The sequence below is a fragment of the Sturnira hondurensis genome, unplaced genomic scaffold, assembly GCF_014824575.4.
Source record: "Sturnira hondurensis isolate 20B ecotype Veracruz unplaced genomic scaffold, ASM1482457v3 Scaffold0025251, whole genome shotgun sequence".
Taxonomy (NCBI): Eukaryota; Metazoa; Chordata; class Mammalia; order Chiroptera; family Phyllostomidae; genus Sturnira; species Sturnira hondurensis.
The window spans coordinates 320,325-344,842 of record NW_028097882.1 but is presented as its reverse complement, the minus strand read 5'-3'; the positions used below and the strand labels follow the sequence as shown (position 1 = coordinate 344,842).

At 39.0% G+C, this 24,518-nt stretch overlaps 1 protein-coding gene across 1 annotated transcript in view; it reads right to left on the bottom strand.

Moving 5' to 3' along the window:
- Positions 1–7,706: 7,706 nt before the first annotated feature.
- POT1 (protection of telomeres 1) overlaps positions 7,707–24,518 on the bottom strand; it is a 103,861-nt gene continuing 87,049 nt past the window's right edge. Inside the window, exon 21 of the mRNA XM_037039137.1 lies at positions 7,707–7,852. The gene's annotated coding sequence lies outside the window, so the exon portion shown is untranslated. The remainder of the gene's footprint in view (positions 7,853–24,518) is intronic.

Here is a 24,518-nt window from a genome sequence, read left to right as displayed (position 1 = left end):
GTCACCAGCAGTCTGACTGTGATGTAAACACTCTTGTTCTCCATATTTACCCTTCTAGGGGTTCTCTAAGGTTTTTCAACCCGAAGTTCATGTTATTTACCAAATTTGAGAAATTTCAGACAAATTTGAGAAATATCTCTCCTGAATTCTTATCCACTAACAGGTGGGTGAGGGGCCAGCCCATTCTGCATTTGCACCCCTCCTACCAGTCTGGATGGGTGTGATATCTTTAATTCTGTAGTTGTCAGACTTCCTTGCAGCTCAATTCCTGATGGTTCCGAGTGATGGTTGTTCTATATTTTTGTTGTAATTTTGATCAGATCATTTCTATTGCTCTTTCTTCAAGTTTAACCATTTCTTCTACCATCTCCAATCTACTATTAAGCTCATCACGTGACATGTTTATTTCAGAGATTTTAATTTTCAGCTCTACATTTTGCATTATGATTTGTTTTGTACTTTGCATTTCTCTGCTGAAATTCTCTACCTGTTCACTGAGTATGCACAATCTTTTTTTCAGTCCCTGAACATACTGATAAAGGTGGTTTTAAAGATGGATTCTGGTAATTTCAGCATCTCATCCATCTTTGGGTCTGTCGGTTGTTTCTATTGCCCACTTTCTTCTGCTGTTGATCCAGCACCATAGTTTTATTTTGCATATTTAGTGATGTTATATTCCAGGCATTATATGGATGATCTATGGAAGATATGCACGATTCTACATTGTTCTCTGAGTACTACTGATTTTCTAAAAAATTCCTAGCCTGCAGCCACATTATTGGTGGCTCATCTCCAACTTGTAAAGGCTTGCTTTTATGTATCGTTAAAGCAGGCCCAGTTTGGGATGGCTCTTACCTCGACACAAATCCCACTGGGCAAATCCTGGGATACAGTGTGAGGCCTGAAAGCACTGCGTTCTGATGGAAAACCCAAGGCACGTGGCTCACTTCTTGTGACTCACACTGCAGATGTTTGCTTCCCTGTAGAGGCAGCAGCTAAAATCTTTATAGAGCCTTTTAAACTTTGAAGCTATTGATTTTCACTGAACTCCTTGGATTCTCTCTCACACTCTTACAGTCACCCAGATTTGAGCCAAGTTTGTACTGATATTGTGGTGCCATCTCCTCTGTAACCCCTCACTGGGAGGAAATGCTTAGCCACTGGGCAGCCCCAAATTCTGTCTCTTAAGAACCCAAACCAAAAACCACTACAGCTTTCTGCTTGAGTTCTCACTGCCCTGTACCGTACAAAGCGGGATGGAAAAGGATGACAAATTCAGTTCCTTTATGTCAAGAAACAAATTCCATGTCTGGTCATTCTCTAGTGACTTTATTATTCTTGTTTAAGATTTTATAATTTGTAACTATGTGAGGTGATGGATATTCACTAAACTTACTATGGTAATTATTTTACAATATACACATATATCAAACCATGTTTTATACCTTAAATTTAAATGGTTTTATCTGTCAATTACAGCTTAAAAACTGGGGGAAAAGGCTTTTATAATTGTTACCTACAGGGGGTGGGGAGGAGCCTTATACAAACAAAAGTTACTTCACCATGATCAGAACCATAACACTTGTCTGGTCATTTGACTGGCTGTTTTAAAAATAAACCTCCTTTTTTTCATTAATTACACAAATAGTTTTTTGTTGAGTACATCGTAAGTGCTGGTCATGCTTCCTGACTCTGACAATACAATAGTGAACAAAATAGATACATTCCCTGTTTTCAGAGAGCAGAAGTTCTAAATGAAATAGGGAGACAGAACAATATATACAGAAAGTAGTGTCATGTAGTAGTAAGTTCTATGAAAAGATTAAAACAGAATAAGGGGTAGATCTGTTTCTCTTCTCCCTTCATAAGTTTAAGAGCATTACTGAAAACATAAATTATCAAAATCTTTACAATAAAACTAAAAACACAGATAATAAGAAAATCACAGGCTATTTTTTAAATCAATATATTACAAGCTATTGTATAATCTAATCTAGTCTTATAATATAACTTACAAACATTCAAGGAGTGTTTATATTCTAAAAAGTACAAAATGAAGCAAGCTAGTCATTTGAAATATTGTAAAGTCAATCATAAAACTACCTACGGCCTCACAATTTCATTTACAAAGAGACGATATGAAGATCCCCACTTGAACCCATCCCTTAATGATCTAATCCACCACAGCACTCACTCCCCATGTCACTGTTGGCTTGCATGTACCCATGTTTGCCCTCACTCCAACACTCTGGCCCGCAGTCCTCCAAGTCCCCTGCCCAGGGTTAACACTCTGAACATTCCTCTCTGCCTTCCCACGTCCATAGTGCTCTCCCTCACAGCTCCACTCAGTTAAACAAGTATGGAAGGAGCAACCGGTATGCATGTGCACTGTGATAACAGCCAGGGATTCAGGCATAGAAGGGAACCATCATGTAGTCTCCACCCTTCAAAGAATCTAGTGGGCGATACCGAATCATTACAAGTCACCCCAGTTCAGTGAACTAAGTTGCATGAACAAAATGTTACAGGAGATAGAGCTGCTAGGTCTGCCTTTATGAAAATCTGGTTATAGAAATGACAGAAAGTAGTTGCCATTTGAAAAGTGAGCGATCATTTGCCAAATGTGACTGAAGTGGGCGTGACAGGCAGAGGGCACAGCTTGCTGATAGGCTAGATTGGTGTGACAGTTTAGCTTGCTGCATTTGGATGAAGCGAGAGTTCTAGTGCAGAGCAGGGTAAATGTGAGTTGGCAAAGGTGGCCGGCAGAGAGGCAGAAAATAGTTGTGACTAGGTTACAAAGTCTCTTGTTACGTCGTTTTGCACATGATAGAGGTAGCATTCTGTTAAGCAGGAAAAGTTATAATTCCACTCATGTCTTACACTTTCATCTTTCATTCTAGGTAGATGAAAAATTTAAAAAGAAAGAATGAGTTTCTAAAAGTATTTTATTAAAATTATGGGAGAAGCATGGCCTAAGAAAATTTAAAAAAATGATATAACAACTAGAAAGTACAAAAGAGATTAATAAATTTAACTTATAACAACCAAGTTATTTTTCATGACAGAATAAATTAAACCTAAACAAAGTAAAAGTGACAAACGACAGAAATATCCTGATAAAAAGAAATGGGCAGTAAGTCCAGCACAAGTAAAAATGAGTTTAATTCATGAAGATTATAAGGCCATGAGATTTTATATGACTGGGAGCGTTTGAATTCTAGTATTGCCACGATTAACTATGTGAAGTTATTTAACGTTTGTGTGCTTTGTTTTCTTCATTTGACAAATTTAGTGCAGTCACACAGGGACCTGTCTTCCCTATAGGATAGTTTATCTGTAATAAAATGTTACTTTCTCCAGGGCTATCATGTGGATTAAATATTTATCACAGTGCTTGAAACATCATGAGTACTCAATTAATGGCAGGTAAATGAAAGGTTTAAAATTATATATTGATTAGGAATGGATGCAGTTGCAAATAACAGAAATCAAAAATAGAAGTGTAAGCAAAGAAAAATAAGCCCAGAGGTGGGAAATTAGTCCAACTTTCAGGGAGTCAGGCTCTTTTAACATGTTGCTCCATGGCTGGCACTGTGTGGGTTTCTGTACTCCTTACCGTGTGACTGCAAATTGATGCTGTATCTCTGGGGAGAGCAGCTGCATTCCATGCAGGAAAAAGGATAAAGAAATAAAGTCACCTACAAAGGAGTTCCCATCAGACTGTCAGCGAATTTCTCAAAAGAGACCTTACAGGCAAGAAGGGGCTGGAAAGAAGTATTCCAAGTCATGAAATCCAAAGACCTACAGCCAAGGTTGCTTTATCCAGCAAAGCTTTCATTTAGAATGGAAGGACAGATAAAGTGCTTCTCAGATAAGATCAAATTCAAGGAGTTCATCATCACCAAGCCCTTATTATGTGAAATGTTAAAGGGACTTATATAAGAAAAAGAAGATGAAAAATATGAACAGTGAAAGGACAGCAAACTCAGTTATTAACAACCACGCCTAAAACAAAAGCAAACCAAGAGGACAGCTAGATCAGGAGCGGAACCATAGAAATGAAGATCACATGGAGGGTTAGCAATAGGGGAGTGGGAGGACGAGAAGCGGGGAGAAGGTACAGAAAATAAGTAGCGTAGACGGTAGGTAGAAAATAGATGGGGGGAGGGCAAGCATAGTAGGGGAAATATAGAATCTAATGAACTTGAGACATGTGGTCATAAACTAAAGGGGGGGAATGGTGGGGGAGGGGGTGTGCAGGGTGGAGGAGAATGAAGGGGGGAATAGAACAACAACTGTAATGATATAATCAATAAAATATATATTAAAAAAGATTGGAAGCAATGAAAAAAAAGAAACAAAGTGCATAAAGGTTACAGTGGGATGCCAGCTCCCTCTCTTTTTATCAGGAAAGCATCCTCTCAGACAACAAACTTCTACTCCTAAAAATGTGTTCTATGGTCATCATTAGCTGAAATGCTGCTAGAGAGAAGGGGCTAATGAATAAGCTTCAGGTCAGTCAGCCGAGAGTGTTAACCACAAACAGTAACAATGAAACGAACATCCAGACACTTAGAGTGGTTTTAACCTTTACACTCTTAATGAAACTCTTCATTGCTTTCTCCCCACCCCCCATTTAAAAATAATGTTTATTTTTCAATTATACTTAACACACACTATATTGTTTTCAGGTGTATATCCCAATGAAATGATATTATATAACTTACTAAGTGATCATCACAGAACATTATTGACTATACTCCCTATGCTGTACTTTACATGACTATTCTGTAATGACCAATCTGTACTTCTTAACCCTTTCAACTTTTTCACCCCTGCCCTCAACCCCCTTCCATCTGGCATCCATCAAAATGTTCTATCTATGAGTCTGTTTCTGTTCTGCTTGTTCATTTATTTTGTTTTTTAGATTCAATTGTTGACAGATACATATTTATGCCATTTTATTATTCATATTTTATATCTTTTTTTCTTCTTAAAGAAAGCCATTTAACATTTCATATAATACTGGCTTGGGGTGATAAACTGCTTTAGTTTTCTTTCGTCTGGGAAGCTCTCTATCTGTCCTTTGATTCTAAATGATAGCTTTGCTGGGTAGATTATTATCTTGTAGTTCCTTGCTTTTCATGACTCTGAATATTTATTTTTAAAAAATATTGTTTAGCCCTGGCTGGTATAGCTCAGTGGATTGAGCGCGGGCCTGCAAACCACAGGATCTCGGTTCGATTCTCAGTAAAGGGCACATGCCTGGGTTGCAGGCCAGTTCCCGGTTCCCAGCAGGGGACGCATGAGAGGCAACCACACATTGATATTTCTCTCCCTCTCTCCTTCCCTTTCCCTCTAAAGTTAAATAAATAAAATCTTTAAAAAATATTGTTTAATATTTTATTTATATTTATTTTTTAGAGTGGGAAAGGGAAGTAGAAAGAGAGGGGGAGAAACGTCAATGTGTGGTTGCCTCTTACATGGTCCCCACTGGGGACCGGGCCCACAACCCAGGCATATGCCCTGACTGGGAATCGAACCATGATCCTTTGGTTCGCAGCCTGCACTCAATCCACTGAGCTACACTAGCCAGGGCACATGACTCTGAATATTTCTTGACAATCCCTTTTGGCCTGCAAGTTCCTGTTGAAAAATCAGCTGACAGTCTTCTGGGATCTCTTTTGTTGCTGATTTTAAAATTCTCTGTCTTTAACCTTTTGCATTTTAAGTTATGATGTGTGATATGATTTAATTATGATGTGTGGGCCTCTTTGAGTTCATCTTGTCTGTGACTGTGTGCTTCCTTGACTTGTCCATTTACTTCACTAGGTTAGGAAAGTTTTCTGTCACTTTTTTCCAAATAGGTTTTCAATTTCTTGCTTTCTCACTTTTCCTTCTGGCACCAGCATGATGGAAATGTTGGTATGCTTGAAGTCATCTCATAAGCTCTTTACACTATCATCATTTTTTATCCTTTTGTCTCTTTGCTTTTGTGATTAGGTGTTTTTTGTTTCCTTAGAGTCCAAATTGCTGATTTGATTCTTGGCTTCTTCTACTGTGCTGTTGATTTCCTGTAAATTATTCTTCATTTCAGTTAGTGTACGCTTCATTAGCCTTGTCCTTTTTTATGCTGTTGAGGTTCTCACTAAGTTTCTTGAGAATCTTCATAACCATTTTTTGAACTTTACTTTTAGTAGAGTGTTTGTCTCCATTTTGTTTAGTTCTTTTTCTGCAGTTTTGTTCTGTTCTTTCATTTGTGATATGTTTGTCTCCTCATTTTGGCAGCCTCTCTGTGTTTGTTTCTATATATTGGTAGAGCTGCTACATCTTTTGGGCTTGGTAGTGGCCTAATGTAGTAGTAGGTGTTCTGTAGGGACCCATGGCACAGCCTCCCCAACCACCCAAGCTGGGCACTCAGGTTGTAGCTCCCATGTAAGCTGTGTATACTCCCCTTTTGTAGTTGAGGTTTATTTGCTGTTAGTATGTCAATGGGAGGGATTTATTCCCCATGCTAATTAACTATAAGCACTAGCTGTGATCACTGACCACTGTCCTCTGACCACCATGGATGATCAGCTGTGCAGGAGTCCACCCCACAGAGCAGGACTTACTTCAGCAGAGCTCTGGTGCCTAATGAGCCCGCTCTTTGAGTGTGTATTCAGTGGAGGTGGTTGGGTGGTGGTGCTTTGATGTGGTATGAAGCTGTCCACTGGGTGCACTAGCTCTGGGGCCTCCTGGGAGGTGTAGGCCAAGGTCAGCTGCTGCCTGTGTTCTGCCTGGGGCTATCCAGCTTGAACTACAAAATGATCTGCCAATGGCTACTTCTCGTATTGGGTCTGGAGGTGCCTAGGCAAGGCAAAGCTATAAACTGGGGTTGGCTGCTGCTAGTGCCAGACCTGGACCACTTATCCAGAGTTACGGGAAACACTGAGGCCAGATGCTGCTTGTTCAAGGGAATTTAGGAATATCTGAAGCATGAGCCAAGACAGGTCTTCTGTATGAAAAAGCCACTAGAAAGAGCTTGGGTGGGCTTGCAAGCTGGGAGAGATGGGGTCTCAGGGAACCATCTGGGTGGGGCAAACAGTGTGAGACAGGTTAATGGATTCTCGGATATGGTGCCTGCCTCTGGCTCTGTGGGGAAAGCGTTCGTCAAAGGAACAATGACCTCTGCCAGCACTTCTGTCTTGGAGAAAGATGACCAAGTAGCTTTTGCCCTGATGCCAGAAAATTCAGTTCCTCATTAAATGTCTCTGGTGCCTCTGAGACTGCTGCTCTAGTACTGGAGCTCAGAGGGTATGAGTTCAAGCAGGTTTGTGTGTGGGCCCTTTAACAGGAATTGCCCAGGACTCCAGAAGCCCTCCGTTTCCCTTAACCTCTATTCCCACTGGTTTTTACACCCAGAAGTTATGGGGACTTCTCTTACTGGCACTAGAACCTTGCACTTGGGTTCTGGTGGGCCTCTTGGACTCCTTGGTGCGCTGGAAAACCTCTACAGCTGATCTATCCCTCCTGATTTCTATGCACCACGTGTGGGTGTGGGAGCAGCCTGTTCCACATCTCTACCTTTCCTAGCACTCTCCATATGGCTTCTTCTTTAATTAGCTAGTTGGAGGCCTTCCATCCAACCAGATTTCAGGCAGTTCTGAATGATGACTGTTCTGTAGTTTAGTTGTAATTTGGATGTGGTTGTGGGAGGAGGTGAGTACTGTGTTTACCTACATTGTCATCTTGACCAGAAGTCCTCTCTTCATTTCTTCTTCACAATAAAAACTAATTATTAGAAAATAGAGTCTAATAACTTATACTTCTTTCTGTTTTTCTATAATTCCCCCACTGCCAACACATATACCTAAAGAAGAGGGAGAATAAGAAAATTGTATTACTGGCATAGTGACATTTCAAAATCATTTTGGTACCTGAAGACATTCATACATTTTAATCTACTTCTTGTAGAATGTTAGTGACATTTTTGTGTTTGTGAGACAGTATGTGGAGACCACTCCCTTACATCACATGTTTACATCTTTCTCTCCTTTGCAATAAAGCTAAGAAACCAAGAAAAAAATTGCACGTGCTTTCAATTGATTTCTTTACTAAAGTTTCCTTCTGTTACAAATACCTACTTCAAGGACAGCAGCCTGAGGAATTTCACACTCAAACACTAAATAAGACTGAGAAAGATTATACAAATGCAGTTTCTCAAACTAAATTTTAATCTCATTCAGTTTAATCAAATAATCTCATTTCTAACAGAAAGTCATGAAAGAAGAGAATGGTGATAGCCAGAGCTTCACAATAAATACATGTAGTGGAGGGAGGTCTCATCAGTGGGCAAGGTGAGAAGTACATAAAGACTATTTGATGTGTTGGAGGTGTTAGCTAGCCTGTGGTGGTAAGCATTTTGCAATATATGGGTGTATCAAGTTAACATTGGGTATCTTAAATTTATACAATATTATATGTCAATTATATCTTTAAAAAGCTGTATTAAAATGAATTATTGATTGCCCTGGCTGGTGTAGCTCAGTGGATTGAGCACGGGCCTGCGGACCAAAAGATTGTGGTTTGATTCCCAGTCAGGGCATATACCTGGGTTGCAGGCCAGTTCCCAGCGGGGGCCAGTTCCCAGCAAGGGACGCAGGAGAAGCAACCATACATTGATATTTCTCTCCCTCTCTCTTTCCCTTCTAAAGATAAAGAAATAAAAAAAATAAAATAAAAAAATAAAAAGTAAACAAAAAAGAAAATGAATTATTGAAAAGTCCACAGCTATCAGGGTACACTACCTCTGCCTCTGCTTATTTGAAATAAAATCTGAAATAAAAACCAGCTTCTTAACATAGTTTTCTTTATATAAAGGTACACATCTATAAAATATTTATTTTTCTGCTTTGTGCTGCTGTAATAGAAAAGCAAAATCTTGTATTTTGGACAAAATTGTGAATAGTCATTATTTTAATATAAATTGTGGAGGAAGTTTAAAGACCAAATGTATTTGCATTTGAGATCAGAAAAGGAAGATTTGTAAAATCTTGAGAAAAGTGTTCTGCTGACCTTAATGAAAATGCTTTGCATTAATTTTATAACAGGTAAATACTCTGATAAACTTCACAAATTTTTTAAGTTATTATAAAAGTTCACTGCCGGGGACAGGTAGTTAATAGTACTTCAAAAGATAGAAAATGTAATTTGTACCTGAACTTGGAAAAAATTCAGCTTAAGGTAGTGTTGTTTGCAGTAGATCACACAATAAATTAATGCCAGAACCAGTAAGACATTTGGGTCAAGTTGTCTCTCAGTATAAGAACATTCTTGGCCTACTGGGTACTTCCATTCTTATTCATCATTTCACAGAGTTATCCAATTTGTTCTTGATAATCATAGTGAGTTATAAATTATTTATTGTTACATAGCAGATATTCATGCATATATTTTAAATGAATAAACAAAAGACTCTCCTAAATGAACTATATAAACCATTCAGTAAAATTCATTGCCTAAAAAAACTTTCATGAAGAGACTGAAACAATGGGATCAAAGGATCCTAAACTGATCTACATTCATTCAGAGTTTTTAACTTTTAGACAGATATTGGCTTTCCAACAGAGATAATTTTCTTAGCCTATTTGTTCTAGGATAAGACAGAACAAGAACAAAGACAATTTGGTTTGGATTTAACACAAGACTGATCTCATAGAACTTTTGATAATTTCACTCAAATTTATTTGAAATCAAAAGTAGTTGCTCTTTAAAGAGATATGGATAATGTTTGCAAATATTAGTTAGTATTCTCACATTCTCCTTCATACTCAAGACTTGAATATTTTGCATCTGATACAAAGTCAATATTTTAAGCTGTTCAAGTCTAAAGTACATTTCTATAATATGTGTAATACATTTCTTATGCATCACAAACTCCAAATCCATCCCCCTTTCCTTTGGAAAGCAATTTCAAATGAATTTTTGAGGGAGGAATAAACAAATCCTTAGCACACAAACTACATCTGCTCAGTGAGTGAAATAGAACATGTTTAGTATTGCAGAAAAGATATTCCTTGAATTATGCACTACATCTAGAAGCTTAGGGGTATCAGAAAAGCTTTTACAATGATATGATTATACATTGATACCTAAATTATTCGATGACGTCTTTAAATGAGATTTTTTAGTACAATTAAAAATGACAGACCAAGCTTCCAGCCCAGATGGAGACATAGGTAGATAGGTTTCACTTCTTTGCAAAACCAAAAAAAAAGAGTAACAACCAATTTAAAAACAAAAAAACAACTTAGAACTGCCAAAAAACTGAATTGTCTTGAAGTATGACAACCGAGGAATTAAAGAAGAAACATTCATCCAGACCAGTAGGAGGGGCAGAGATGGACAGCTGGGGTGTACGTGACTCATGGCAAGGTGGCAGCTGATGGACCACATGGTCTGACATTTGTGTGAGGATAAACCAGGAGGAATAACTGGGGAGTGAGGCAGACCATGCAACCCAGGGTTCCAAAGTGGGAAAAGAAAGCCTCAAAAACCTATGGCTATAAAAACCTGTGGGAGTTGTGGTGATGGTAGAAACTCCAAGTCTTACAAGAGAGTCCATGAGAGGGGCCTACGGGTTCTTAGAATGTATGCAAGCCCACTAACTCGGTAATTAGCACCAGAAGGGCACAATTCACTTGTGAGTAGTGGGGGAAGTGACTGAAAGAAAAGTGAGAGCCGAGCAACCAGCAATGTTCCCTCTTGGACCCCTTCCCCAAAGATAGTACCCCAACACAGAACAGTGGGTTGCCCCAAACTGGTGAATACCTAAGGGTCCACCCCTTACAACTAACTGGTGTACTGAAGCAAAAAATTATAGCCCAAGTGAAAGAACAGATCAAAACTCCAGAAAAAGAGCTAAGTGACAAGGAGATGCAGAGTTTAAAACAATGGTGATGGAGATGCTCAGAGAAATGATTGAGTATGGCTGCAAAATAAAGGATGAAGTGAAGGCTAAACAAAGTGAAATAAATAAAAATATCCAGAGAACCTGCAGTGAAGGGAAGGAAACTGACTCTCAAATTAACAATTTGGAACAGAAGACAGAAATAAACATTCAACCAGAAAAGGATGAAGAAACAAGAATTCAAAAAAATGAGAAGAGGCAGAAGCAGCTCTGGGACAGCTTGAAATGTTCCAACATTTGAATCATAGTTGTTTCAGAAGGAGAAGAATAAGAACAAGAAATTGAAAATATGTGAATAAATAATGAAAGAAAACCTCACCAATCTGGTGAATAAAATAGACTTCCAGGAACTCCAGGAAACTCAGAGAGTCCCAAAGAATTCAGCCCCAAAGAAGGACACACCAAGACACACAGTAATTAAATTATGCAATATTAAAGACGAGAGAATCTTAAAAGCAGGAAAAGAAAAGGAGACAGTTGCCTGTGAAGGAGCTCCCATAAGACTACCAGCTGACTCTCTTAAAAGAAACCTTATAGGCAAGAAGGGGCTGGAGAAAAGTATCTGAAGTCATGAAAGGTAAGGACCTACATCAAAGATTATTCTATCTGGCAAAGCTATGATTTAGGATGCAAGGACAGATAAAGTGCTTCCCAGAAAATGTCAGATTCTAGGAGTTCACCACCACCAAGCCCTTATTATATGAAATGTTAAGGGGACTTTGTCTAAGAAAAAGAAGAAGATAAAAAATATGAACAGTAAAATGACAACAACCTCACAGCTATCAACAACTGAACCTAAAAACAAAAACTAAGAAAACAACTAGAACAGGAAGAGAATCACAGAAATGGAGATCACATGGAGGGATATCAATAGGAAGGGAGAGAGGGAAAAAGATACAAGGAATAAGAAACATAAATGGTAGGGAGAGAATAGACAGGGGGAGGTTAAGAACAGTATGGGAAATGGAGAAGCCAAAGAACTTATATGTACGACTGATGGACATGAACTAAGGGGAGGGAATGATGGAAGGAAAGGGGGTACAGGGCAGAGGGGGATAAAGGGGAGGAAAAATGGGACAACTGTAATAACATAAGCAATAAAATATACTTAAAAATAATGAAAGGAATAAAATAAAAAAACAACTGACCACAATGATGTTCAGTTTTATTGAAAATATATTAAGTGATTTTGTACAAACTCTGGATAGACAAAGTATTTATAATATAGCAGAGTTCTTCCATTCCTAAAGACATTTGCCTGAATTTTATTCTTATTTTTTAAATTATTTTTAATCAATTATGCCATTACAGTAGTCCTAAAGTTTCCATCTTTTCCGCCCTCCACCCAGTGCCCCCTACTCCCTCAGGCAATCCCCACCACCATTGTTCATGTCCATGGGTCATATGTATAAGTTCTTTGGCTGTTCCATTTCCTGTACTATATTTTACATCCCCGTGACTATTCTATGACTACCTATTTGTACTTCTTAATCCCCTCTCCTCTTCACCCATTCTCCCCCTTCCCCTCCCATCACGCAACCTTTCAGTATCTAACTTCTTTTCTCTTGCTTTTAAGATTTTATCTTTAATCTCTGGCCTTTTAATAATGATGTGTCTTGGAGTGGGCCTTTTTGCATTCATCATAATTGGGACTATCCATGCTTCCTGGACTTGCTTGTCTATTTCCTTCACCAAATTAGGAAAGTTTTCTTTCACTGTGGGTTCAGATAGAGTTCCAATTTCTTGCTCTTTCCCTTCTCCTTTGGTCATCCTCATAATGCAAAATTAGACCTCTTAAAGTTCTATCAGAGGCTGCTTATACTATCCTCATTTTTTAAAATTCTTTTTTCTTCTTGTTGCTCTGTGTGGTTGTTTATTGCTTCCTTTTGTGCCAAATCATTGATTTTATTCTCAGTTTCATCCATTCAACTGTTGTTTTCCTGTAATCTTTGTCTCTGACTGGGTCTTTTTCATGTTGATGAAGTCCTATTTCCTTGAGCATCCTTATAAACAATGTTTTGAACACTGCATATGATAAATTGCTTATCTCCCTTTACTTTAGCTCTTTTTCTGGAGTTTTGATCTGTTTTTTCATTTGGGCCATATTTCTTTGTCTCCTCATTCTGGCAAGGCACCCTGTGCTTGTTTCTGTGTATTAGGTAGGGCTGTTTTGACTCTGTGTCTAAATTTTTAAAGAATAACTATCTTAGTTGAAAAATAGAAATAAAAGAAAATTGTATGCTTGTTTTATTACTTGTTCCCTCTTATCTCAGAGAGTAGGAACATGTTATGAAGATTATCGTAATGCTGAGAGAGATTACTCTTCTCAAGCTGCTTAAGAAAACCACCTTTATTCTTTGAGGGTTTCTCCTCATCTGACCATAGTAAAGTGAGTGAGTCAAGTAACAAAAATGTGTTTATGCTTTAGTCTGAATACGAGTTCATACATGATCCTCACAGGATTCTAAAAAGCAAAGACAGGTTTAAAAATGCACAGCTGTTATCATTTGGACTGGTTCTGCCTGTAATTTGTGGCCTGTGTATGACTCTGAGGGGAGGGACTTGTCTTTGTTTATGCTGCTTTCCCAGTTTTCATCACAGTGCTTAGAAAATGTGCTTGTTGAATAAATGTGTGGACACCCATGCTCATAGGGGTCAGAGTGCATGAAAGCTGGGCAAGGAATTCAAGTTTGCTGACTCTGGGTCCGTGAGAAATGCACCAAGCAGCCTCATCTTTTAGCCCCGCCTCCACTTCCAAACTTCTTCAAGGCTGGTGCCACACCCCCGCAGTCTGTGAGCTGTGATCTTTGGAGTTGTGCAACGTGGTCCTCTTATTCTTGTTCTTGGAGACCCTGAACTGTCCTCTACCTTAAAGAAAATGTCACTTAAGATTTCATAGTGGCTTTAAGTATTTATAACAACATAAAGTATTGCCTTTCTTCCAGACTTATTTGCAGTTTATGGACGCCAAAGTCCAAACAAGTGAAGCTCTTCCTAAGGAGGTTCAATCTCTTATGAGGTGGTGTATTGGCAGAGAGGAACTTCTGCAAATCACTGATCTATTTAGAGTGGATCAGGGTAGTCCTGTTATGAATGGCTTCCTCGTAAGGGCAGTAACTGAACTGTGCCATGGGATTTAACTTCCTCTGCCATGACCCTTCAGGTGTACTCTTGTTCTGAAAGATGTGTCTTACCGCTGTCTTAGGATAGCCAAGCATTGCATCATGAAGGCAGGACTACATGGAAGCCAGATTTCAGTAAGTTTTAAGTACCTAATATATGTCATCTCTATAAGAATCAAATCTTATTTTCTGAGATAGATAAATTCTGATGTGTCACATGCTCTTTTTGTGATCTTAGAGTAGAAAGTAATTTTGCACATTCAGTATTGGAAATCCAATGCTTTCGAATAGATGTCAGCTATGGTCTTTGGAACCATAAAGTAAGCATTAAAATATCTCACCAATTATCCTGACATAAAAAATGCATTTTGATTTGCATTTAGATTTAACTAAAACCACAGGGACTCGATACTAGTGGTGTATTACATCATTATTCTTTGTTTAAATCTTTACAAGAAGAGACAAGTACATGGGATCATATAGCTCATTCCAAACTAGATCCTACCAAATATTAAGAAGAAACTTTGTTGATGACTCTGAAAAACAACTAATAAATGGCTAGTAAATGACTTACTAAATATAACCACTCTTGAGTGATAAAAGCATTGGGAAATTCATTGATTTGTGTTTTAAGTGATTGAAATGAAACTGAAGACTATACAGACTACACTGCAAAATAATTTCCCCATAATATTTACATACGACTTTTTCTTCTTTTCCATCAGTGTTTTAGAGCTGTGTTTTTAATGAGACAAAATATTTGCTTTTTTTCTCAGAGCTTGCACACTGCACTGTTTTCAGATTCCTCTCCTTCTCACTTAGTCAAGCTATTCTCTATTTCAAAATGAACAACAGCCCTACTGGTACATGACTGCTGTTTATCCTGAGTTTGTTTTTCTGGATTTTTCATAGTAAGAAAGAGTGAGAAAATGGGATTTGAAATAATAGAACTATCCAAGACAACCACCTTAAGAGAGGGTTCTTTGGCCAGTTAATCTGGTGATAGGGCCCCATTCCATTCCCGCTTCTGCAATGGCCTCAGCAGATTGGGCTCATTCTGGAGTGACCCAGAGTGTGCAGTTGTTTCCCTGGCCACCACTGCAGTAGGGCTTGCTTGGATGTTAAATAGGATACATAAATTCCAAATCTTCTTTTAAACAGAATAGCAATAAAGATTAGTTTTTGTCACCAAATAGTAGGCAATCCCTTATGAGGGTTTCCCGTGTGCCAAGTTCTAAGTGTTCTACATGTCTTATTTCATTTAATACACCTTGCATCCCCTCCATGGTTCTCTCAGGAGAGCTCTATGAATATTCCCAATTTTCAAGAGAGGTTAACTTGCCTGAAGCCAAACAAGTAGTTTGGACTGCAGACAGGTTGAGGCCCTGCAGTCTTTTTTTTTAATGCTACATAATGCTTTGTTGTTTCTAAATTGTCCACAGCATGGGAGAGGGTATCAGGGTGGTTAAAAGGATGCTCAGTTGTTGCAGGGAATGGCTCAAATAGAAGCCAGACAACAGGAGGGTGCAGAGGAGTCTTTCCAAGGTCTCTGGGCTCTAAAGGCTTCTAGTCGTTCTAGAGCAGGGGTGTCAAACTCATTTTCACCAGGGACCACAGCAGCCTCTCAATTGCCTTCAAAGAGCGGAATGTAATTTTAGGACTGTATAAACATAACTACTCCTTAACAGTTAAGCGAGAGCTTGGCACTGCCGCCTGGTAGAAACAAGGTGCTGGGCCAGATAAAACACGGTGGAGGGCTGGATTCAGCCCATGGGCCTTGTGTTCACCACCTGTGTTCTAGAGGGTGAGCCTGTCAAAGAGATACCTGCCCAGTCCTGCCTGGGGCCTGGCCAGCCTGCACAGGGTAGCAAGGTGGTCACCCGTTTTCTTGATGAACTTCACTTCCTCATCCAGGAAGTGGTTCTCCAGGAAGGCAGAGATGAGGGTCTGTGCGGGCAGAGCCCAGGGCCAGCAAGCCCAAAGGGCTTGGGTCAGGTTCTTCTCCAGGACCATGGGAGACTTCTGCATCTTCAAGAGACACCAAACACCTTCACGTTTCCCTTGGAAGAAGTGCCCCATGCTCTCCAGAGGCACACTGTCAGGGTGGACATAATTGTAGAAGCCCCGGGAGAAGTGGGTGTAGGAGGCCTGCAGATGCAGGCGAACAGGCGGTTGACAGCAGTCTCTGCGTTGGTGGAATTAACTCAGATGAACTTGGAAGCTCATGATTGTTTGGCAATAAGGAGTTAAGCTCGAAAATCTGTGTTGGCTGGTCTCAAAAGAATCGCCAGGGGAGATTCCCAAGAATGCAAATTACCAAGCCTCAGCCCCATGCAGGACTCAATCTGCATCAAAATTCCTAGGTTTTATTTTTAAGTGCAAATTTCGGGGTCCTGGGAATCACTTTAGGTGCTCTAAAGTCACATTAGGTGCTAGTAAATTCTAGAATTCTCAGGTTTTGAGGCTGAACTCCTAAATATTTTATTAATTCCAGAGATATTACTACTGAGCACCTATTACATGGCAGGAACCTAGGCACTGGGTAAACAGCAGTGATCAAATCAAACTCCCTGACTCTAAGGAGCTCACACTCTGTTGGAGGAGGAAACAGTATAAACAAATAAATATAGGTCAGGTGGGGGTAAGTGCAAGGGAAGAAATATGTCAGGGTGAACTGTTTTTTTGTTTTTTTTTTTATGGTCAGGGGTGGCCCTTTTGATGGTGACTTTGTTACAGAGGATGTGAGGGAGTGAGCCAGGAAACTTGGAATGGCTCAACCAAAGTAACATCAAGTACAAAGTCCTTGAAGGGAGAGTTCGCCTGGTACACAGAAAAAGCAGTGTTTGGAGAGAAGTGAGAGGAGGAAAGTGGTAGTGACAGATGTCAGAGAGGCAGTAAAGAAACCAATCACATCGGGCAGTGAAGGCCATGGTCTCATTCTGTGTGACATTAGAAAACATTGGAAAACGACAGTATGTGCTGTAACTTTGCACAGATCAGCCTGGCTGCTGTATGGAGGACACACTGTGCGGGGCAACTGTGGAAGCCGGAAGGTCAGTTGGGGAGCTGCAGCTCCGGTCCTGGCAGAAGTTGGCAGTGTGGCCAGCACAGTAGCAGAGGGAGTGGTAAGCAGTAGGCCAATTCTGGGAATATTTTAAAGGGCAAGCCAGAATGATTTCTCAACTGGTCTGTGAATGAACAGAATGAAGGACGATGGGATCTAATGTTAGGGCATGCCAAGTTTAGCAAATCTCGCATTGGTAAAACACTCTCCCAGCAAAGTCCCAGGTGGGCACTGAGGTGACCCTTGTTTACTTATGATAAAGCAACACCTTTCCTGGAGCACTGATCTCCCAAACGATTGCGACTCATTAAAAACCCTCTTTCTGCCTGACATGAGACACGGAGTCCAAGGCATTTGTTATTTCGTTACCTGTGCTAGTAATGGTAAGACGAATTCATTTTCTCAGTGGTATTTCTATCAGGAGGGAATTGACTTTCTAATTTGCTCCTGTTGTAATTCATTAAGGCTTTTCCAATAATTCTTACGTACGCTTTAATCATTAATAAAACCAAAACAAAAAAAGTGCTTCAAATAAGAGTCAAAGGCGGACAGCCAATGGAAAATGCCCCTGCTCCACGTCTTCCACTTTCTCCTGTTCTCTCTCACCACTCTGGATCAAGTTTCTCCATTTTCAAATAACTATTATTAATCACAAAATCACTGTTATTTGCTGTGCTTAATCTAAAAATTCTAACAAGTTGTTACTCCTTGTTGAAATAAATAAAAAGTTTTTGTCTTCTAATAACATGATATAACTTTTTTATTTAATAAAAGCAATGTAACCTCTTGCATTTTCATGTTTAATGCTTCATTAAAAACCTGTAGCATCCCATAGGTTAGGAATATTGAATTGTTTTAATACTCCTTTTGAATTTTTAAGTTTATCTCCTGTCTTCTTGCCCTATTTCTAAAGGTTGTATCTTATTTGTCTTTTATTGTAAACCACACCAAATTCTTTTCTGGAGAGATGCTGATGAACAATGAATGCAAATGTATGAGTGGACTTTTAAATACCTATTTTGTACTCTGTATTCTTTATCTAACCTCCATTTAAGCTTTGATCATTACACAAAAATATTTGTCAATTATTCCAAAATTTAAAAACAACTTTATCATTCTAGAACCTTACCTAATGGAGAATAAAATAAGCACACAGAATTTCCTATCCAAACAAATAAAACCACAAGCACGCCTATCTACTGCAAGCTGTTTTCACATGACTCCACAAGTTAGTAACTTTGACTTTTTAAAATGTGTTACCTTTCCTATGAACTGTTACAGAAGCTTGGGACAGAAAGTCACATAAGAGGCTATTGAACTAGGCAAAAGATTTTAAATTTTAGAAAGACTTTGCCCTACAATAGAGGACAAAAATCTGCTGAGGAACAGTTCTATGTAATGACAAATTGGCTTTACCTGGGAGTTCATATTTCAAAGCGGAAAATCACTCTAAGGGTATAGAAAAAAGGTGAATACTTGAACTTTGAGAAAGTACATGTAAAATTACTTGTTTAGAAAATGTAACACTTGATGGAATATTTTATGAATACACGATAAAAATGTTTTCAATAAACACATACTCCAAATCACCAAAATATTATGAATAGATGAAGTAAAACTTTTCACACAAGTTAAAAATGTCTTTTTTTGGCCATTGTGGATTAGGCTGTCAAGTCAACTACAATACAGTACCCTGAAAGGTGAACTCAAAGCAGGGAATAAAAGCAAGCAAAACACACACGCACACGCACACACACAGACAAACTACCAAGGTGCCCTTGTGGCCTAGATTTCAATGGGAAAAAAAAAGAAATTCATTAAGATGTTGCTATCATCTAAAAATAGCAGAGGAGTTTCTGAACTATTCATATTTCACCAACGGGCACATCTGAGAGCTCCCATATACATTGATGCATTATCCTTATCATGTAATTGATGCCTAACACTTCTCAACCCATCAAATGCAGTTTTGAATGAACAGGACATTAATCTCCATGTAAGATGATCATCACTTTGAAACCTGAAGTGATCTCAAATTTCCTAACAGCTCTAATGACAATACTGCAGGGAAAGTAATACATAGTGTGCTGATTCATTTCCTGACTGCCAGAAGAAGATAGTATCTCACATAACTGAGCACACTGGTGAGCTTCTGCTTTGTGAGTTCCGATACTATTTCCAAGTACCAGAGGGAGGAGATCATCATGTCCAGATTTCACGAGCCTACTAGTTCTGTTTTCTAGGAGTAGCAGAAGGCTTAGACACTATCCAGAGATCCTGAAGGGACTGCATGGGAATATTTTTATTTCCCCTAAACTGATGTTCTAGTAACTTCCATGACATTGTCGCCTTCACAGAGCATGACTTTCATGGTGAAAAGTATTTCAGAAGGCATGCTCCCTTCTTACGGTAACATAATTCTTTTCACAATGAGTTCTTTAAAGTATGAAAGAATATTTCAAGGTAACTATGTCTTGGCAGATTTTTAATCTATACTAGGAAGTCTGGACAGGCTTTCAAATTTCGCATCACTTGAAAACCTCAGAAAATACTGTGAAACTAGATCCCAGGGACTCCAGATTTATTTAAAAGGAAAATAATGCCAGATAAAGTACAGACAATAATAATAATAATAATAATAAAGCATTATGAATAACTATAAGATAATACATTTAACAAAAGAGGTAACAGGAATAAATTCTTATAAAAGTGTACTGGCACAATAAGAAATATAACACTTAAATAAAGAAAAAAAACACATGAGGAGTTCTGGCCAAGATAGAGGTATAGGAAGATATGCCTGCTTGCACAACTAAAGGAAGAAAACACCAATTCAAAAACTAACAACAACAACAACAACAAAAAAGAATTGCCAGAAAATCAAACTATATGGATGCCTGACAACCAAGGAGTTAAAGAAGGAACATTCATCTAGACTGGTAGCAGGGGCGGAGACAGGCAGCTTGGGGCAGAGAGGATGCATAGCAAGGTGGCAGCTGGCAGACTGGGCAGCTGAGGCAGTGACTGGCAGACCAGGTGATCCCATGTTTGCATGTGGGTAAACTGGGAGAAACAATAGGGGAGTGAGAATGACCACGAAACCCAAGGTTCCAGGGCAGGGAAAAGCAAGCCTCAGAACCTCTGGCTATAGAAACCTCAAAGGTTTTGGTAAGGGGAGAAACTGCCAGTCTCTTCAAAGCTGGGTCAGAGTTGAACAAGGGGCATTGTTCCCACTCTGACCCTGCTCTCACATATAGTGCCACAACGCAGCAAAATGGGTTCCCCCACCCTGATGAATACCTAAGGCTCCACCCCTTACTATGTAACAGGTATGCTAAGATAAAGAAATATGGCCTAAATGAAAGAACAGATCAAAATTTTAGAAAAGGAACTAAGCGATGAAGAGACAGCCAACCTATCAGATGCAGAGTTCAAAACAGTGGTAATCAGGATGCTCACAGAAATGATTGAGCATAGCTGCAAAACAAAGGAACAAGTGAAGGCTATACAAAATGAAATAAAGAAAAACATACCGGGAACAGAAGCAAAGGAAAATAAATCAGGACTCAAATCAATGATTTGGAACAGAAGGAAGAAATAAACATTCGATCAGAACAGAATGAAGAAACGAGAATTCAAAAATATGAGGAGAGTCTTAGGAACCTCAAGGACAACTGTAAATGTTCCAACACCCGAATCATAGGGGTGCCAGAAGGAGAAGAAGAAGAGCAAGAAACTGAAAACTTATTTGAAGATATAACGAAGGAGAACTTCCCCCATCTGGCAAAGGAAATAGACTTCCAGGAAGTCCAGGAAGCTCAGAGAATCCCAAAGATGTTGGACCCAAGAAAGCACACATCAAGATATATAATTATTAAATTGCCAAATATTAAAGATAAGGAATCTTAAAAACAGCAACAGAAAAGGAGAGTTACCTACAAAGGAGTTCCCATCAGACTGTCAGCTGATTTCTCAAAAGAAACCTTGAAGGCAAGAAGGGGCTGGAAAGTAGTACTCCAAGTCATGAAAGGCAAGGACCTACATTCAAGATTGCTCTATCCAGCAAAGCTATCATTTAGAATGGAGGGCAGATAAAGTGCTTCCCAGAGAAGGTCAAGTTCAAGGAGTTCATCATCACCACTCCCTTATTGTATGAAATGTGAAAGTGACTTATCTAAGAAAAAGAAAATAAAAAATATGAACAGTAAAATGACAACAAACTCAATTATTAACTAAAATAAAAACAAAAACAAACTAAGCAACTAGAACAGGAACAGAATCTCAGAAATGGAGATCACATGGAGGGATATCAGCAGGGAGTGAGAAGGGAGAGAGGGGGAAAAGGTACAGGGCATAAGAAGCATAATTGGTAGGTACAAAATGAGAAATGGAGAAGCAAACTGGTATGTAGGATGCACAGACATGAACTAAGGGGCAGGGATGCAGAGGGGGTGGAGGTGGGGTCCTGGGCAAAGGGGTCAAAAGGGGAGAAAAAAGAATGGGACCACTATAATAGTATAATCAACAAAACATACTTTTAAAAAAACCCTACAAAAATAGAAAGTGAAATAGAATCCCTCACTAAAAACTTTCTTATGCTGAGAGATTACAAACAAGTTTCTCCCTGTTTATTGACACTAAAAATGTCTATTCTATAAAGTGACAGAAGTTGCGGAAATATATTTATAGCCTGATGTTTTTAAAGTATATGAACACATATATCTACATGCCTGTAAGAAAACAGTTGAGAAAACTATTTTTTCAACAATGCTATTTTTAAAACCTTTTTTTTTTACACTGGCATACTAGATACCAGACTGTGAAAAGTACTTTCTCCTCTAGGGTGCTGCTTAGAAAGATCAATGAACTCAACTTTACATAGTTTATGTTGTTTCAAATTCTTGTAAGTACATAATGCTTTTACTAAAATGGGCACAGACTCATAGATGGAGAGTAGGCTGAGGGTGGTTGGTTAGGAGTGGAGGGATTGAACTGAAAGGAAAAAGGCCTCATGGACATGGACAATAATATGGTGATTGCTGGGGGCAGGGGATATAAGGGGATTAAAAGTTAATGGAAAAATACAATAAAGATGAAATAAAATACAAAAAATTTTAAAAACCATCAAAATTGGTGAATTTTTGTACAACTATTTTAATATTAAAGATGGGAGAAAAATAAGCAACATCTTCAGCATATTATCCTTTATTAGTTCAAGAGAGGTAAAAACACAACTGAAATTAAAAGATTTTTAAAAAATATCTGTGCAGTGTATGGAGAAGCTGCTGTGATTGATCAAATGTGTCAAAAGTGGTTTGCAAATTTTCATGCTGGAAATGTCTCACTAGACAATGCTCCCTGGTTGGGTAGACCAGCTGAAGTCAGTATCCATCAAATTGAGACATGAATTGAGAACAATCAATGTTGTGTCACTTGGGAGAGAGCCAACATACTACAAATTTCCAAATCAATAAAATTATTGGTGAAATGAAAAAAATATTCTGTATAAAAGAAAACTTTTATACAGAATGCATGGTCAAATTTAAGCCATTGAAATAATCAGAAGAATCTAGCCTTTCCCTCCTATACCAAGGAAAGCTTACAGAAAGCGTAGGAGAGAATTGTTTGGATAGAGTCACAAGCAGTGACGAACTCATGCTCTGACTTCAGAAACAGAACGGCAGTCAGCTGGGAAGTGAGCAGGGCAGATTTTAGCCCGTTCCTGTGACCTGCTCATAGTTACAACACAGGATTCTCACTCATTTGCAACTTGGGCAGCCAGTGAATGCCCTATTGTGTGGAGGCTGCTTCCTCAGGTGGACAGGGATGTATCCAACTTCTTTAATTACATCAACACCAGTCTGTCTACGCTCACTTAGAAACAACCCCCAATATGCACCATGGCCAGCAGTAAAGAGTAAAAAACAGGAAATTGCACATTGCATGTATAGTTAGTTCCCTCTGATAAAGCAGTGTAATGAGGGTGCCCACAGAAAGAGCCTACAAGCAGTGCATATTTCATGATCATGTCTATATAGACACACAAGCCTTCTCCGTGAAGAACAGTGCAGGCAGGGGGTTAAAGAAGAACGCAGGAGTGTCTAAAACAGGGGATGCTGCAGAGTCTGGAAACTGAGGGAGAGGCTTTACAGACACTACTTTCTTCAATTCATGTAGTGTGAAATATGACAGACTCTACAGTATTCACATGGACAACAGAGGAAACAGAGCTCCAATCTGGGCACAATAAACTACCATCGAGCTGCTGCTTCAGAAACAGGATCTATTACTCTGGGTTCCTGATAAGGGCAAGGCGCATACACCACCAATGAATAAACACTAGTGTTGATGCAACTCACCTTGTTCAAAACTGTAAAGTTAAAAAACAAAACAAATGATGACAATGTGGGGGTTCATAGAAAAAGGGAAACAAAAGAGAAATGGCCTGTGATCATGGAGATTCACAGGCAGAGCTTTACTTTACTACTCTGGACTCGGCACAGGCTGACACTGTGAGTCTGCCGTCCCACGCGGCCCCCATTCTTGTACACTGGGAGCTTCCTGAAGGATGAGAAAACATCTCTCTCCCCTCGGTAATCCAAGCATACCAGCAACGTGGAAACATATCTGTCCTACTTCAGGGTTTTAAAAGTTTTCCTTGAATATGTTTTGAACCAAGACTTTAAATCCCCAAAACATCAGCATCAGTCTTTTCATTATCTCAAACAAGGTGATAATTCAGTGATGGGGAAGGCAGAAGTTCAATCTGGAGATATGCTAACATACTTAGGATCTAGAACTTAGAGTTACAAGCAGAGGAAATCAGACATTCAATTCTTTTTACCAACGAGCTGTTATTAGCCTTTTGGTTAGTGTAAGAAAACACAGGAGTGACTCTTGCTTCCCATGTTACTTTGGCTATTTAAAGCAGGACTCATTTGCAGAATGCCGCATGCTCCCTTTGGCTGCAGAATCCTGCAGTGGTGAAACCTCGGAACAGAAAGCACTGACTAGCACTTAATACTTGCATGAACTTGGATGAGTCAGCTCATCAATCAAGACTCAAGGAGTTTTCTTACCAGGAAAATGGGCTGTGTGGAACCCAAATACATGTTAAGTACTTAGTGTGTAGACAGTCCTAAATATCTGTGGTCATGATATATCTGCTTTGATTGTTTTCCTCAAATCATGCCTCAGCTCAAATAAATAAATGAAACAGATGAACTGTGTGCATTTATTCACAATTGAACTAGCAAGATCTGCTTTTCTCAGTCTCTAGCAAATAACATATGTAAATCTCCATATATATATATATGGAAGTATTTTTATAAAACTGAATATTCATGATTTTAAATTTGACATGCTATCAGGTAAAAAATGG